General features: G+C 40.6%; 1 long non-coding RNA gene across 1 annotated transcript in view; it reads right to left on the bottom strand.

Moving 5' to 3' along the window:
• LOC129011938 (uncharacterized) overlaps positions 1–14,567 on the bottom strand; it is a 45,403-nt gene extending 30,836 nt beyond the window's left edge. Inside the window, exon 1 of the long non-coding RNA XR_008493473.1 lies at positions 14,455–14,567. This is a non-coding gene — a long non-coding RNA (uncharacterized LOC129011938). The remainder of the gene's footprint in view (positions 1–14,454) is intronic.
• Between the last annotated feature and the right edge of the window lie 212 nt (positions 14,568–14,779).

Below are 14,779 nucleotides of genomic sequence, written 5' to 3'. Positions count from 1 at the left end.
GCTTGCCCTCCATGGGCTGCACTGTCCACCGCAATGCACTCCATGGACCCACTGTCCAACCAGTCCCAATGAGATGAACCAGGTACCTCAGTTGGAAATGCAGAAATCACCCATCTTCCGCGTTGATCACGCTGGGAGCTGTGAACCGCAGCTGTTCCTATTCTGCCATTGTGGAACGCCCTCCCTAATACATACATTTAACAGTGAAAAATGGTGGATACTTTATACCAGTTTTTTTCCATCAAGGAAGAACGCATACAGAGGGTAAAATTACAGTCAGATAATAAATAGGCCTGGATCCTTAGGCCCACTGTAAGATACAGCACAGATGCCTTCCCAAACCTTAGAAAAGCTAACTCATAAATCGTGATTAGCAATAAGGAAGACAGTTGAAGGAGTATAGCTCTACACCTGTGCAAATCTGTCACTCTTCCTAGAAAAAGTATTCAAACCACAGTGAGCAATGTCATGAAAAACAGAACACTTATCACCAAGAAGAACCGTTCTTCACTTCTCCTTCCCATTTTCTTCTGTAGTTGACAAAATCAGAGCTATAAAGTGAACTATCTTCAGGAATTTACCTGGGAGGCAGCAGGTGAGCCACCATGCTCCATAGAAATGCTGGAGACAGCAGCAGCGAATGGACAGCTATTCCTTCTAATTTTAAGCATATTGCCACTGTGCCTGGGTATCATCTCCTCTGGAAAACTTAACTCCTAGAAATTTAGCTGAAAGTCTAACACTGTAAATGTTAAGATCTGACACTATAAATCCTCCCTAGTGGGTCAAGTCTGTTCTGTTGGCAGTCCTATTCAACATATATTTTTTAAATTTTCTGTGAATATTTGAGTACTTTTTGTGCTGGCCATATTCACAGTACTCTATTCCATTAATGAAACACATTTGTCCTGATGAATCATCGGTAATATGCAATTAATCATGTCTCCTAATGAACCAATATTCCACAAACTAATTGATGAGCAAAAATTTAAATAGTACTAGATAAAAGTAAGAGAATGCAATGTAAAATATTTCAAGAATAGTGTTAAACAGCAAGTTGAGTTACAAAATATGTTTCTTCTATTTAAGTGCCATTTTATTAAATACTTTCTTACCTATATTTTTGTGGACTTTTATTTTCAGTTCAAACTTTGATATCAACCTGTATGGTAAAATACAAGCTGTCAATTTGCCTTATTCTCAAATTCATGTAATCTTAAAAATAATGTCTACTACTATTAAGGCATATATTTGCAATTATGCCCCCAAAATTATAATTTTTAAAATCAGTACTTTTATAACCATTTTCCTATAATCACTTGAATGAACACTGATCTAGAAAGATAGTTCAGCTCGGCCAGGCCCGGTGGCTCACCCCTGTAATCCTAGCACTTTGGGAGGCCGAGGTGGGTAGATCACGAGGTCAGGAGATGGAGACCATCCTGGCTAACATTGTGAAACCCCATCTCTACTAAAAAAATACAAAAAAAAATTAGCCAGGAGTGGTGGCAGGTGCCTGTAGTCCCAGCTACTCAGGAGGCTAAGGCAGGAGAATGGCGTGAACCCAGGAGGCGGAGTTTGCAGTGAGCCGAGATCACACCACTGTACTCCAGCCTGGGCAACAGAGTGAGACTCTGTCTCAAATAAATAAATAAAGTAGAAAACTAGTTCAGCTCTTGTTGTGTGCACCTGGTAATGACAATGAAATGTGGACTCATTCATATGGTCAGAATTATTTCATAAGGCTACTTTCCCTGGTTTTAGAAATACCATGTTTCACATATTTAAATTATCCTTCTCTCAAAAGGATAAAACCTTGATTGAAATAACTTCCTCCTTTTTTCAATCAGCTACAAAAGAGAAAGAAATGAATTAAGTACTAGGATTAAATTAATGCTGATGTAGCAGCTCATAACCACTTCTCAAATTTAGTAGTGGTGGTCGGGAAAAGAGAAGAGAATGTACAAAGAGAAGAATCAGCTGAAGATACATAATAGGACAACTGGACCGTGAGTTAATTGCCTGAGGGTCACCTAGGAACCTTGATTAAAAACATTAACATCTTGATGTAACAAATCTACAGGACTTCATGCCTCTTCCCCCAGGCTCCCACAGGCTTTTGGGGGCCCTCTGGTTGCCTTGGTCACAGAAGGTTTTCTTCCTTTAATCAAACTCCCCTCCCCCAACTCCACAGCCTCCTGCTTTGAAAAAAAGGAGCCTTTGCTCAGCAGACCAGTTCCAACTCTTATTACTCTTTTCTCTTGGCTCCAACAGCACAGAGCCCATAGTTCGATGGCAGCTAATTCCAGTGTCACACAAAGATTTCCAGGAGACCTACCTGAAATGTGGGTAGAAAACAAAGACCACTGGCTGAGAATGTTTTAAGGGAACCTGGTTAGGAAACTATGGCTACATATTATAAAATATCTGATTAGTATTTGTCTCCCATTCTTAAATGTCTTGAAGGTTTTGTTAGTTCTCATGTCAAAAATAGGAGGAAGGGAGTCTAGTGACATGAACATATCAGGATTTTGCTTTCCTTAGTTTCCCTTCAGGGTCCAGGCCCTCTTGACAATTTCAGATCTCATTTTCTTTCTACTTCTCTTTTCTGTATTTTCTCTTTTTTCCCCTTTCTTTCTTTCTTTTTCTTTCTTTCTGTCCCTCTCTCTCTCTCTTTCTTTCTTTTCTGTCTTTTCTTTCTTCTATCCTTCTCCACTAAATTGAACATTTCTAAAGAACTGGGGCTAAGTCTGTTATTTTTTATACCCACTCTAGAGAGCCTGCTTTTCTGTGATTGCAATACTCCAGGAAAGCATTACAGTGTAACAGTTATTCATTGTCCCCTTCCATCCTCTAGCTCAATACCCTGTCCCCACCAGACCCAAGCCTGAAATTCACTCTCAGAGCTTTACTTTATTAACTCAGTAATTCTTTGCTAGGATGAGGTTGACATAAAACCAAATCATCCTGGCAGGTTTTTGTTTTTTCAAAACACAGAAAATTCCTTCCCCTAGGGGTTGTATCAGAACAGTTGAGAGAGCATAGAGGTATCTGTTGCTTGAAAAGATTGACCAAAACTTTCTTACCTCCATCTCCTTCCTTGCCCCTCACTATGCACCTTTACTAGAAAGACAGTAAGACTATGTTGAGAACAACCGCTTAAACTAAGAGAACAACCGCTTAAATTAAGACTGCAATTATCAAGAGGTTAACTGATCAAGTCATATATCTCTCACAGTTCATAGATTTTGTCTTCCCTTCTTGTTTAACTTCAGGTAGCCTTCTAAATAGAATAGTCACCTTTCAAAATGCAAATCTGATGAATACTCTACAATGATTCTCCTTCATCCTCAGAATGAAGCTCAAACTTCATACCTTTTAGGTGCATCTACTGCCATAACACTACATGTTACCTATCCTATAAATTCACTCCAACCTCAGGTACTCTGCACTTTCACCCTTTGGTGCTTCAAATACAATAACCTTCCACCTCGAACGTCCTGCCTTGAGTTAAATTTCATGATGAACATCCTCTCATTCTTCCTCTCCCTCTTCTTCTCACCCTTTGTGAAGCAGCTCAAGAGCATTTTTTCTCCAGGGACAGTATTTGAACCCTCCAAGACTGAGTTAAATGTCCATGTGAGGTAAGCACCCTTTGCAAACTTCCCTTATAGAACTTCTGATCACACTTCGTTTGTAAAGAGGAGACTGACTCCATGTTTTTGGCGTTTGATGCTGAAAGCCCTCTTTCCTCGCTTCCTGGTGCCAAGCTGATAAGGAAACCTGGTGCTCCCTTTTTTGATGTCAGTGGGAGATTCAAGCTACACAAGCCCATGATTCCAGCCTCATTTTGGAATCACAACAAAAACCTAGAGCCAGCCTGCTTTCCTTGCCCTTAAGTCATTTTAGACCTGCTTGAAAGCCCTGCTTTTCTCATCTCAGAGATCTCAATTTTGCAAGTAATTAACCATTTCATACCCTCTCTATTAGTATGTGGCATCAGAAATCTCAATATCCAAACCAAACTTTAAGTGGAAGGTCTATCAACTATTGAAGGTAACCATAACAGTAATTGTAACTGATACAGAAGGGAGGCAGGGAAGTGCTGGGTAGAGAAATGTGGGTCCCTTGCTAGGGCTCCACCCTCATGGACCTAGGTGAGGACAGGCTCTCCTGCCTTCCTGCCCAAATGTTACAGTTTTCAAGACCACCCTGGCCTGCCATGCCCCCATTCTGGGCCTATAAAAACCCAAGACCCTAGCAGGCAGACACACAGGCGACCAGATGTCAAGAGGAGCACATCAGCAGAAGACACAAGTGGCTGGATGGCTAGGGGACATAGAGGGAGCACGCTGGTGGAAGAGCACACTGACAGATGCCGGCAAGCCAGCAGGCTATTGACCTACGGGATGAGGCAGAGTTTGGCCAGGGCAGTTGGAGGAGAGCCGGGTGTTAAGCAGCCCAACTCCAGAGAAAAACCATCTCTCTTCTGGCTCCCCCACCAGCGGAGAGCTACTTCCACTCAATAAAACTTCGTAGTCATTCTCCAAGCCCACACGTGACCCAATTCTTCTGGTACACCAAGGCAGGAACCCGGGATACAGAAAGCCCTCTGTCCTTGGGACAAGGTGGAGGGTCTATTTGAGCTGGTTAACACAAGCCACCTATAGACGGCAAACTAAGAGAGCATCTGGTAACACATGCCCACTGAGGCTTCAGAAGCTGTAAATATTCACCCCTAGACACTGCCGTGGGGTCGAAGTCCCACAGCCTGCCCGTCTGTATGCTCCCCTAGAGGTTTGAGCAGCGGGGCACTGAAGAAGCCAGCCACACCCCCAGCACACGCCCTGCGAGGAGGACAAGGGAACCTTTCCCTTTTCATAACCACTGTTTTTCTTGCCTACAACCTCCCCTAAATCATGAGTCCTTTGAGGATAAGGGCTGTGTGTAGCTTAAATATCCCCAGTACCTGGTAAAGTGGTATTGTGTCTGGCACAATAGTGAATGCTCAGTAAATGTTCACTTGCTGAATGAAGTATATATCTTTTGCTGAGTGCCTGCATTCATTAAATAAAATGTAAATAAATTAAACTTTAATGGTTTGAAAGAAACTTGGGTATTATCAAATATGACCCAAACTAATGAGACATACAAACTAATGAGGCGTATATATTAGCATTTGTATTAGCACTCTCACTGCTATAGAGAAATACCTGAGACTGGATAATTTATGAAGAAATGAGGTTTAATTGGCTCACAGTTTCACAGGCTGTACAAGAAGCATGATGGCTCTGCTCAGCTTCTGGGAAGGCCTCAGGAAACTTACAATCATGGCAGAAGGCAAAGAGGAAGCCAGCATGTTTTACATGGCTGGAGCAGGAATAAGAGAGAGAGGGGGAACATGCTACACACTCAACCAGATCTCATGAGAACTCACTCATTATGCAGTACCAGGGGGGGATGGTGCTAAACCATGGGAAACTGCCCCCGTGATCCAACCATTTCTTACCAGACCTCACCTCCAACCCTGGGGATTACAACTGAACATGAGATTTGGGCAGGGACACAAATCCAAACCATATCAGCCTTGTTACCTATTATGGCAAAACAAATGTACAGAAGGTTTTGTTTCTATTATTGTTACTATTTTATAGTAAAGAGTCACAAAAAAGTCTTACTAAAATACAAAGTTGTCCTTTGTGGACTAGGTTGAGAGGTAATGACATCATTATCCTGGTTGGTATTTAAAAAGGCATCACTTAGAGGTGTCTATTCCAGTCTCAACAGCTCAAATATAGTATGTTAGGATTACCATTGATTTGGATAGCTTGAAGAACCTGGAAGTAATCATGAACACAGCCAGGTAGCAAGTTTTATGTACATTTATTATATATTTCTCAATTATTTCAAAATGCTTTCAGATGGGATGCTTATATTTCAAAGCAGCCAGTATCAAAGTTAAATCTCTACCAGTAGCTGAGTTCAATAATTGCCCATAATTTACTTGGATCATCATCTGCATCAATAACAAGAATAACAGATAAAACTCTAGTGGACTATCTATACAGTATAAAGCAATGAGGCAATCGCCTCCAACCCATCACTGATTTGCACAGACACACCCACCGCCAACCCCCAACCTTGCTACAAGCCTGTTTGTAAGTTCCCTGGGCTTAACTCTGTTGCAATAGTGCATTACCTTGTAACGTAACTTCCTGTGTTCTTTTCCATCTTCCTCCAACTCCCATGGACTGCTTTCTGCTCACTGCTGCAGCCCCAGCCTCTAGCATGGGGCCGATCACCAGGGCTCCATTATGATCTCCCTAGGCTTTGGGCATTTTAGCCTTGGTGGGACTTTTCCTCCATAAAAAATATTTTAAAATATACCTTGTGACTGTTGGTATAAAGATGAATAGTTTAATATTATATGTTACAACATGTTCTTGGACCTAAAAGTTCATTTTCTTCTTGTGTTCATAAAAGCAATTAGAGCATTTTTCTGGGCCCCTAAGAGTTGGCCTTAGTGCTTAATGGATAAGTTGACCCTGCTGAGCACAGCAAAGGTAGTCAGTTACTGCTTGATGGATGGATGACAGATGACAGAGGGAAGGAGAATGCAACCAGCCAGTTAGTACTAAAATAAATAAAAATTCACACCCATATAATCAGTCTAACCCCCGCGTACACTCTTCCATTATCACTTAAAGCCATTAGCTGCAAGGAAGTAGGACTGCTGCTGCATTTCAAGGGGGGTCCTGTTCTTTAAAGTACCATCCTCAATATTTTCATCCAAGTCTCCCTCTTCTGCCTGGAACCAGCAGGAACCACATTCCCCAAACCTTGGTCAAGACCCAGGAGTCTTGATCATGACCCTGTTTCTGTTCCTTTCCTTTGAGGTGCTCTCCAAACTTCTAACCCCAATAATCCACCTCTCCTAAAAGTGAAGTTGACCAGATGCCCTGAGTTGTACCTATGCAGTGTTCTTCAAGTTCCATGGCTGGGACATTGTTGTAAGCAAGTGGATCATTTTCATCATCCAGTATGGTAATTGAACTACCAGAAGAGTACTACTGACATGCTGATTTGGACAGACCTTTATTCACAACAAACAAAGGACAAGTCATGCTTTGGGCCAGCCCTGGGGCTTGAGCAGTGTGTGTTGTGGGCTCTCTGCATGTGGGTCTAGAGTACCTTAGGTTGGCGGGGTGGGGTGGGCATTCTTTAATAGGTAGATCCCTCTCCATCCCCACACTGGCACTCAGGACGGTCACCCCACCCTTTTCTGCTATGCACCATGTGGCAGGTATCCCTCCAGGGCAGCTGCGCCTATCTTTTCCTAGGACATTCATTGCTCCCCAGTGCCAACATCCATATGGTGACACGGTGCTCTCTGGGTTAACCTCAAGCCATGTTGGATAAGGAATACACTTTGCTTCCAAGAATCACTTTTCTCTCTCCACCTATTCCCCCCTTCTCTCCATTTATGGCCCTTGGTGGTAGCCACGTGTGAGAGCCACGTTGTTGATCAACATTGAAAGGTTTCACAATCTAGGAATGCAGTGATTATGGCCTAAAGAGTTCAAGAGGAGACATGGATGGAAGATGTATTTGTGCTATGTTTATGCTACGGAAATCCACACAATAAATTCAAGATGACTGGAATATGGACTATTGTTCACATTTTCTGTGTACTTTGAACAAGATTTGTATTTGTGTCTATCAATGAAGCCTCATATCTACCTTTGAGAGAATCTCTGGAAGCCAGGATTTGTGGACAGTGGGGTGAATAATACAGGTCATGAGAAATGATGCAATCAACATCAAGTAAATGGTACTGGGAAGTTTCAAACGCAAAAAGGTCAACATTATTTTAGTACAAATAGGGTCCAGAGAGCCATGGCCATGGCATTGTGAACAATGGCACTATTGCTACCTTATTCTCAGTATAACGTAATAAATGTACCTTATTACATTTAACAATTAAGAACATGGGCCAAGCACGGTGGCTCATGCCTGTAATCCCAGCACTTTGGGAGGCTGAGGTGGGCAGATCACGAGGTCAGGAGATCGAGACCATCCTGGCTAACACGGTGAAACCCCGTCTCTACTAAAAATACAAAAAATTAGCAGGGCATGGTGGCAGGCGCCTATAGTCCCAGCTACTCGGGAGGCTGAGGCAGGAGAATGGTCTGAACCCGGGAGGTGGAGCTTATAGTGAGCCTAGATAGTGCCACTGCACTGCACTCCAGCCTGGGCAACTGAGCGAGACTCTGTCTCAAAAAAAAAAAAACAATTAAGAACATGACAAGGTGGTGACTGACCACTGCAAAGAATCCTCACTGGCTCTGACTGGACAATAAACAAATGCGTAAGTACATCTTCTCTTATTATTCCAAATCTTCATTTATAAGGCACTATGCATGACCTCATGAATATTGTAATAATTTTTAATAGTGTTTATACAGACACAGGTGCTGCAAAAAATAAATATTTGCCTCAGGCTTTGCACACCTAAGGAGTGGCCCTGATTAAGAAAAAAAACAGTTGGAAGGATCCTTCTTCCTTTCAAGATGATGAATTCCTGCAAGGATGCCTATGGCATGCTTTTTACCTTGATTTTATACAAATGTTAAGGAAAAGGACTAAGGAACAAGGTAACATGTAATTAGCACATCAAAGCTGATAGCCAAACACATACACACACAAACAGGCATTGCTAGTGACAGTTTGTGTCAAGCCTTCAGGCCTTAGCAGTTTATCATTTTCATGGCAATTGCCAGAAGTAGCCCAAAATAATAGCAGCTCTTTGAAGAGCTATAGTGAAATTCAAGCCCCATTGAGACGGTCTGAAAATTGTGCTCTCACAGCAAAGAAAAACAAAATACTTTTTTTTTCCAGGTGTCACTTGAAGAAATTTAGTCATCACCGTAGTTGCTACATTTTCAAAGAATCTTTTGAGGGGTGAGTCTTTTCATTATTTAACAATTAGCGAAGCAGGCAGACACTTACTTAAATAGGAGGTAGAGAATTTAGGAATGAATAAGTAATCACCGTCTTCTTCATAAATGCCTAAATAAGGGCCTGATAAAATATCAGCATTCTTGACACTTCCCATCCCCTTATTTCATCCACAGTTTAAAAAGCATTGCATCAACCAAGACAAAATCAGGAAAACAGCTGTTTAAAAATGAGGTTCTCTCCTGATGAGAAGAGTCAGAAAAAAATAAAACATATGTTGATGTTTTTGAAATTCCATTTGATGATTTTATGGTAAGGCAAACAATGCAATGAGAAGTAGTAAGAAGGAAACAAGCTCTAGCTAATTAGCTAATTCCAGAAGCACTCTGCAAATGTCTTCAGAACAGTGAAGCTCTACTATAGTATTTTGCAAGTATTCAGCTAGATGGCAGGGTACATGCTACCTCATATTTCTGTTCCTAAAACCCAGTTGAGTATTCTACATAAGATTTCGCTAGATTAAACTACCCTTACTATATAGAGAAAGGGGGATGGGCAGATTTTTCCATCACTTACGAATAAGCAGGTTTGATGAGATAAAATATCAGCAAAGAATAATATTTGAACTGCAAAGAGCATATCAGACTAAATAAATATTATTTAAACAACAGAAGGGGCGTGAGGAAATTAGAAGCTGGATTTGTTTCTAATACTGAGTTTAAATAGTGAATCAAAGATCTGTATAGAGGAAAGTAGTTATTAATGGGTTTCTGCAGGAATAAAGAGAAGATGAAATAAGGGCGAAGATGGAGAGGGTAATATAAGGATTTAGGTCTGAAGTAACCTATCTTTTTATGAGGACATGAGAGTGTGAAAAATCATAAGATCTGCAAACCTAATTTATAGTAATATATATATGAGTAGAAAATAATTTAGAAATTATCCAGTCATACTTTCTATGGAAGGCAGAATAACGCTCTCCCCACCAAAGATGTCCATGTCCTAATCCCTGAACTTGCAAAAATGTTACTTTATGTGGCAAAAGAGACTTTACTTTGTAGGTGGGATTAAGTTAAGAATTTTGAGATGGAAAAATTATCCTAGATTATTGGGGTGGTCCCAGTATAACCAAATGGGTCCTTCTAAGAGGGAGGCAGAAGTGTCAGAGTAAGAACAAGGTCTGGAGATGCTCTGCTGCTGGCTTTGAAGATAGTGGAAGGGACCACAGGCCAAGGAATGCAGGTAGCCTCTAGAAGAAGCTAGAGAAGGGAAAGAAACAGATCCTCCCCTAGAGCCTCCCGGAAAGAATACAGTCCTGCCAAAACCTTGCTTTTATCCCAATAAGACATGTGTTGAACTTCTGATCCTCAGAACTGTAAGACAATAAATGTGTGCTATTGTAAGCCACTAAGTCCAGGGCAATCTGTGATAGCAGCAATAGGAAATGAATACACTGTCGTTCTTACAGTCTAGAGAATAAAATAAGTTACCTAAGGTAACAGAGCTGGTAAATGGCAAAATAGAGAGTACAACCTAGGGACTGGAGGGGCCAATTCACTACAGGCCTCTTTCTGCTGGATTTTGTGTCAATAGAGAAATAGACATATGATTTGCTTAGGCATCCAAACTGGTAAAGTTGTATTAGGATAGCTTGGGCTTGAGGTCAAATTGGGTGGCCTAGTCCTACTACCCTGAGTTGGTCACCAACACAGCAGCTGAATAACTCTAGGTACATCCCCTCTGTCTGTCCTCTCTGCAGAACAGAGCTTCCTCAGGGAGGCTCAGAGGAGAGGCGAATGCCTACAGTCATAAGCAGGAGCTCCCGGGAGGGTAAATGGTCACAGGCCACATTTGAAGGGTGACCTCGAACATATTAAACTCACCCAAATGGGCAACATAGTTCATATCACCCAGTGAGAAGAGATGAGACAGAAGTTATGTTCTTCCTCAGTGCTTGAATGAAGCGGCAGGGATGTTAGAAAAATTATTCTTTTATTGGCTGCAAGAACTTGCCAAGACCAAGGGCCCTCTACGCAACTGACTTGAATCCCTTCTGGGCTTTCAGTCCTTACCTGCCATTGTCACAACTCAGTTGGACCTCAGAGAGCCTAAATGAAGTTAAAGAATCTCATAATGAAGATGGATTTATTTCTCTTTACCTTAATTTACAGAAAGGATGTTTGTAGTAAAAATATATATATATATATATAAAACACTGTTTTAAAATTGCCATGGTCTAAATGGTTGCGTCCCCCTCCACCAAAATCCTAATCCTCAATGTGATGGTATTAGGAGGTGGGGTCTTTGGGAGGTGAGTAGGTCATGAATGTGGAGCACTCATAAATGGGATTAGTGCCCTTATCAAAGAGGCCCCAGAGAGACCCCTTACCCCATCTAACATGTGAAGGCACAGCTGGAAGGCACCATCCATGAATAAGAAAGCAGCCGTCACCATACATAGAATCACCAGTGCACTGATTTTTGGACTTCTCAGCCTCCAGAACTGTGAGAGATAAATTTCCATTGTTTGTAAGCCACCCAGTCTTTGGTATTAGAGTAAGACAAAAAACAATTATGGAGGATTTAGGGTGATGTGAAGAAAGTAAATAGTGTGCCAACATAAGCATGGCACGTCCTGAAATATGAATGCATTTTTTACTCTACAGAAAATGTCTCTTCAATGAACTATTAGATGCTCTTTCCCAAGGCAATAATATGATCTTTATATTACCAGCACTTAGCATGGTGTCTGGCAGACAGTAGTCTTGCTAATATTTGTTGAGGAGGAGAATAATGTAACAGGGTTTATTGGTTTGTTGAGCTATACTTATTGAAACACTAAAAATTAAATATTAGCATGAACATCTCTATTTTACAAGTTAAAAAAACTGAGAGCATAGATAGATTTGGGACCATGCTGAAGTTGACACAGTTAGGATTCAACTTTAGATTTGGGCCCTAAAGCCTTAGCTATTGACTGCTGGGTGCTAGCACTTTGTCTTTTAGGCCACTAGGATGTCTAGCTACAAATAGATTCTGAAGAGCCAAAGGACTGAGTAACACAGCTAGGGAGCAAATTGCGAAAAGGAGTTGAGAAATTCCCTATTCACTCTGTCTCATCTCCTTTCAAAGAAAAATTGTTACAATAACACAATTTTATAAATGAAAAATAAATTCCTCCACTATCATGCGGTTTAAAATTGCAGGAGTTTTTTTCAAACATATAATTTAATAAACATGTGGTTTAAAATGTCAGTCTTCCCCATGGCCTGCCCCAGATATGTTAGGCCTGTAAGCCTTGAAAGGATTTCCCCATGAAGGCAAATTCTAGGTATATGCAACTCTGAGTCATGTGAGCAAGAAACCAGAAATTTATGTTGAATGACAAGATCAGTGTTCGAGGAATGAGCCATGTGCCAAAACTTCATCAGGCTATGCTACAATAATAGGTGTTTTTCCTCCATGACTCTTATTTAGGAGCCTAATTTTTCGCTGTTTCTTTTTCTTATTATGAAAAACACTGCCCTTCTTCTGGGCTATAGGAAGGTTATTCTAATGTGAAACTCATAGATTTATCCCACTGAGAGACAGCTATGACTCAACATCACATCGGGTGGTGCCATCTGCCTGGGTAGGCGGCACTATCACAAACAGGCCTGTGAAAGTCACCCTGTCATTTGCTATGATGATGCTACTAAAAACATTATTTTTCCCATCAAATTATCTCCATTTGTGAGTCTTGGACACAATTTTTTCTGACTCTGGAATTAAGATGATTTCTGCTTTTCTTAAATGATTAGTTTGCTTATCCTTTATGTATTGTCAGAAGGACAATTTGCTTTTTAAAAGGAAATAAAGCCTTAAATCACAAGAATAAGGTTAGGAAGTTGGAAATTTGCTTAACTAGTCAGTGGGGAGAAAAAATAATTTGGGGGACTCTCTTATCTCTGACATAAATCTAGCTCTGTCACACAGAACTCTACACATCAGAAAAGTGATATGCCGTGAACTTAACATAGAACCCCCACCCTGCAAAATAACTTAGCCACATTGCACAAAGTGAGATAGCTAATAGAAGTACAGCTATGACTTCACGGATTTATTTTTTAAATTTTCTTCAAAAATCAAAGAAATATAATGGATCTATGGAGTTAAATATTCTAGTCTGACTTAGTTCACACTCTGTGAAGCCAGCACTCAATAGCAACACACTCACACCAACCTAGGAAGAGTAAATGGAAATCTAAATTATTAACTTTTCCTTAAAAAAGACATACTATTGCATACAATTTTAATAGAGTGGTATTCTGGTAATAGCAGCAAGATTCATACCTTAGAGTAATTTACAAATGTATATGAAGAGATATGTACAGGAATATTCATAGCAGCATTGCTTGCAAAAAGAAAAAAATCCTGAAAGTAACCCAAATGCCCAGGAAACTGAATGATTCTATTGTGATTATTCCAACAAATGGAATACCATACAACAGTAAAAATAGATGAATTACAGCTACACGAGTCAACATGAATGAATTTCAGAATTATAAAGATGGGTGAAAAAACTCACCAAAGAATACATTCAATAGATACCATTTGTATAAAGACCAAAAATAACAAAAAATGTTAACCTCTGGGTATAAATATACCTGTCATAAGATGATAACCAAAAAGCTAATAAAATAGTGTTTGCTCCTGTGCAACACAGAAGGAGATGCAAGCAGAGGCAAAGAGGCATATGTAATAGAAGACATCAACTGCATTGGTAATATATTATTTCTCAAACTGAGTACTCATGTTACTATTCTTGTAACTTCCACGTCTGTGCATGTATTATATCATAGAAATGTTCCGTAATATAAAAATCAGTTGAACTAACTATCTTGCTTTGGCAGTAACTAGTTGTTCACCAGCCATTTCTTTTGTCTTTCTGAGCACGTTACTGGCCTCCATTTCCCAGCCTTGCTTGCAGTTAGGTGCTGCCCTGTGATGAGTTCTGTACCACGGACCATGGGTAGAAGAGGTACATGCTCTGTCCAGTGTGGCCTACAAAGCTGGCCCTGCACGTGGCATACTGTCTTCATCCTGCATCTGCTAATCACATGCAAAAAGTCCATTGCAGGACTCTGTGGACTGAGAGGGTGGCAGAGGCTCTGGATAGTGGCAGAACTGCCATCCTCATTTTCACCCAATTGTGCTAAAAGCAAAAAACAAAAGTCAGCGTGATAAGCCACTGAGGTTTGGGGGTTACAGTAGCAGCCAGCTTCCCCTGCCAATACACTTACTATAAAGTGATAATCCTTCAGCCTACAGCTTCCAAATGAAATTAAAACTTCAGAATATAAACCAAAATGTATTCCAGAGAAATGAACTCAATCTCTCTTCAGTGATTAAAAACACCAAGCAAGATTCAAACCTATCTAAGGAAACTGAGGCCAGAAGTTTCCTTCCTTAGAAAACAAACAAATATTATTTGGAATAAAATCAATCCCACTTTACCAAGAAAATAAGATAATTCACAGATCTAAATTCAAGCCAGTTTCTCATATCTAGTTCCAGGCAAGGAGAGAGCCATAATGTACATGCTTGTAACCAAGAGGCCAACCATCCAAAAAGAAATGAATAATGGGGTCATGATAGACATTCCACAGAAAGACTCCAGGAAGGGGATAAGTAACTACCTCTTGCACCCATAAACCATAGCTGCAGAATAACATATAGAAGAGAAAAATCGGCACAGCTACATTTTTTCAGCCCTTAGGTTATGACAAGCATTATTATCATTGGCTGACAAACACAGTTAATTCTTCATAAATAAGATAGT

The sequence above is a fragment of the Pongo pygmaeus genome, chromosome 14, assembly GCF_028885625.2.
Source record: "Pongo pygmaeus isolate AG05252 chromosome 14, NHGRI_mPonPyg2-v2.0_pri, whole genome shotgun sequence".
Lineage (NCBI taxonomy): Eukaryota > Metazoa > Chordata > Mammalia > Primates > Hominidae > Pongo > Pongo pygmaeus.
Note: the sequence above shows the minus strand (reverse complement) of the source record. Positions and strands in the feature narration are given on the sequence as shown.